This window comes from Culex pipiens, chromosome 2 (assembly GCF_016801865.2).
Source record: "Culex pipiens pallens isolate TS chromosome 2, TS_CPP_V2, whole genome shotgun sequence".
NCBI classification, from domain to species: domain Eukaryota; kingdom Metazoa; phylum Arthropoda; class Insecta; order Diptera; family Culicidae; genus Culex; species Culex pipiens.
The window spans coordinates 118,516,323-118,520,385 of record NC_068938.1 but is presented as its reverse complement, the minus strand read 5'-3'; positions in this window follow the sequence as shown (position 1 = coordinate 118,520,385).

Genomic DNA, 4,063 nt, shown 5'->3' with positions numbered 1-4,063 from the left:
AAATAACAGAGTGTTAAACATATTTTTCTACAGCTTTGAGCTGGCTTATTTTTAATCAATTTTTTTAAGTTTTCTACATAAAAACAAAATTCAATGAGGTAAAATCTTTGGGAAAAAGTACACTAGTTAAATAAATACATCAAGCAAAAAAAAAAACACATTTTAAAAAAGCAGTGGTACCATCTCGCTTACACACTTTGTTTTAGGCGCTTAGACGTCATCCATAAAGTATGCCAGGGGGGGACCACTTTAGGAGGTTAGCCAGAGCAAAAATTAAGAGTATCATAAGACATTATAATTTGATTGTGTACACCCAAAACTGGGCAGCGCTTGTCCGAGAGAATAATGGCCTCGAGTCGATAGAATAGTGGTACCACCCACGGACACAGAGAACACAGCTCGAAATTGGCGAGAGAATTATTCTATCGAGGTTCATTTGCAAAAAAAGTTCATCCGTCAAAACAAAAAACCAAAAGTGTCGACTACGGGAATCGAACCAGAGACCTTTGACACACTAACTCAATGACTTAACTGCCTCGGCCACCACAGCTTGGTGAACAAGGAGTGGTCAGATGTCAATGTATGGCACTTGTTGGAGATTTATTGTTTCAATTAACGAATGAACTCATTTGTTATGGTGGTGTGCGTTGGTAGCACTATTCGATTTTGGCGCTGAGCCCTCAATAAATTTTGAGGGAACGATTCTCTCGTCTCGGAATTTTGGGTGTACCTTATAAATACTTTATAAAGCTCTACAATGCTCGAATAAAACTTTCTAGTTAGGAAAAGATTTTTGTAGCAACCTGTAGGAACTCCTGAAAATTATAACAAAGCTTGAAGCATTTATAAATCCAGAGTTATTTTTGAAAAGGACCTATAAACTATTGTCTTTCATATGTTTATAGGACCTATTGAAAAAAACTCTAGAAATTTTCTCTTAAAGAGAATCAAAAGCCTGATTTACTTGATTGAAGGCCGAGCTCCTGTGGTCTAATGGTTACAGGTTTCGCTTTATGAGCGGAAGGTCGTGGTTTCAAACCCACATGGCTCGGCACATCCTTTCCCCTGTACTCTTCACATGTATAAGGACCAACTGTTCTCTGTATAATGGCCCTGCAGAGCTCCACGGCCCGATCGCAAAAAGTGCTTTGAAGGGACGAGTTTTTCAGAAACCAGAATTTAAGGGCTAGCTGGGTATAAGTAAACGTAAAATGTGCACTTCGGTTCTAGCGATACATTTGGACAGTACAGAGTGGAAAAGGCAGAGCCAAAGAGGATCGAAAAAACATTCAAACCTCTTCGGCGGCGAAGTTACGGCAGTGGATCGCTCGACACACTCGCTCAACAATAGCGTGTGTGCGTGTCCCATCTGCCTAATAACAGAAGAAGCCTTTGTGATCCTATAAATAGAATTGCAAGTCCGCAATAGATCTAATTCCTGGTCGCAGTGGATAGTGGCATCGAACAAAAAAAAAAAAAAAAAACTTGATTGAAGACAAATATTGTTATGCGAAATGGAATTGGGTTCAAAAATGAAGCATAGATTGCTGATATTTTTGTTAACAGCGATAAAGCTTATTTTTCTGAGTACAATGACCCTTTGTACGACCACAAAGAGTTTAAAATGGATATTTAAATCAACTTTGGAAAATGAACCTCGCGGTCCTTCTTGACAGAAAAGTTTCTACTTGACAGCTCGTTCCTAGGGGACCATAGTTGATCCATCAAAAAAATGTTGTCTTGTCATTATTTTTTTTGCATTAAAATGAAAAAAAGTGATCAGAAATGGTTTTTGATCGTGTTTTTTACCGTTGTACATAAAAATTTACATAGGGCTTTACTGCCCCTGATCGCATAAATGTCCCATATGCCTTTTTTTTCTCGATTTCGAGTTATTGATGCAGTTTTCTTCAAAAGTGCGTGCTCTTTCAAAAGAGCCTATAACATCCAGTACTTTGTTCCAGAAATCATTTTTTTTTCGCAAAAACTTAACACGTAGCCTTATGTATGGGACAAACTTCAAATGCGTTTTTCTCAGCTTGCTGTTTTTGCATATGGGACATTTATGCGAACATGGGCAGTTTAGTACCCAATTCTTAAAGGCTTATTGTTGCATACGCAAGAAATGGACATCCCTCGTCAGCTAGACTCATGGCCTATCTACAATCACTTAACTTAGAAAATTTCACTTAGCTTAGGAGTTTGAATCAATGGAAATGAATCTGATCTTCTACAATGAAAAGGAATAAAATTAGAAACTTGACGTATGGTTTGGAAAATTTCAAAATCTTCGGTAAGTTGACGTTTCCATATCAAAGGTAAACAAACAACTGCATAGCAACGTATATCAGCCCAGGATGACGGCCGTAAGTTGTGTACATTTTCTAAGTTTTACTTTACTTAACTATTCTAAGCTAAGTGACTGTAGATAGGCCATCACTGGTGGTAGTGAAGCTACCACACAGATGATGTCACAAGAGCTCGACATCCACCAAAAGAATTCCAGCCGCCGAGGCCGAGCTCCTGTGGTCTAATGGTTACAGGTTTCGCTTTATGAGCGGAAGGTCGTGGTTTCAAACCCACATGGCTCGGCACATCCTTTCCCCTGTACTCTTCACATGTATAAGGACCAACTGTTCTCTGTATAATGGCCCTGCAGAGCTCCACGGCCCGATCGCAAAAAGTGCTTTGAAGGGACGAGTTTTTCAGAAACCAGAATTTAAGGGCTAGCTGGGTATAAGTAAACGTAAAATGTGCACTTCGGTTCTAGCGATACATTTGGACAGTACAGAGTGGAAAAGGCAGAGCCAAAGAGGATCGAAAAAACATTCAAACCTCTTCGGCGGCGAAGTTACGGCAGTGGATCGCTCGACACACTCGCTCAACAATAGCGTGTGTGCGTGTCCCATCTGCCTAATAACAGAAGAAGCCTTTGTGATCCTATAAATAGAATTGCAAGTCCGCAATAGATCTAATTCCTGGTCGCAGTGGATAGTGGCATCGAACAAAAAAAAAAAAAAAAAAACTTGATTGAAGACAAATATTGTTATGCGAAATGGAATTGGGTTCAAAAATGAAGCATAGATTGCTGATATTTTTGTTAACAGCGATAAAGCTTATTTTTCTGAGTACAATGACCCTTTGTACGACCACAAAGAGTTTAAAATGGATATTTAAATCAACTTTGGAAAATTAACCTCGCGGTCCTTCTTGACAGAAAAGTTTCTACTTGACAGCTCGTTCCTAGGGGACCATAGTTGATCCATCAAAAAAATGTTGTCTTGTCATTATTTTTTTTGCATTAAAATGAAAAAAAGTGATCAGAAATGGTTTTTGATCGTGTTTTTTACCGTTGTACATAAAAATTTACATAGGGCTTTACTGCCCCTGATCGCATAAATGTCCCATATGCCTTTTTTTCTCGATTTCGAGTTATTGATGCAGTTTTCTTCAAAAGTGCGTGCTCTTTCAAAAGAGCCTATAACATCCAGTACTTTGTTCCAGAAATCATTTTTTTTTCGCAAAAACTTAACACGTAGCCTTATGTATGGGACAAACTTCAAATGCGTTTTTCTCAGCTTGCTGTTTTTGCATATGGGACATTTATGCGAACATGGGCAGTTTAGTACCCAATTCTTAAAGGCTTATTGTTGCATACGCAAGAAATGGACATCCCTCGTCAGCTAGACTCATGGCCTATCTACAATCACTTAACTTAGAAAATTTCACTTAGCTTAGGAGTTTGAATCAATGGAAATGAATCTGATCTTCTACAATGAAAAGGAATAAAATTAGAAACTTGACGTATGGTTTGGAAAATTTCAAAATCTTCGGTAAGTTGACGTTTCCATATCAAAGGTAAACAAACAACTGCATAGCAACGTATATCAGCCCAGGATGACGGCCGTAAGTTGTGTACATTTTCTAAGTTTTACTTTACTTAACTATTCTAAGCTAAGTGACTGTAGATAGGCCATCACTGGTGGTAGTGAAGCTACCACACAGATGATGTCACAAGAGCTCGACATCCACCAAAAGAATTCCAGCCGCCATTGCGCGCAGC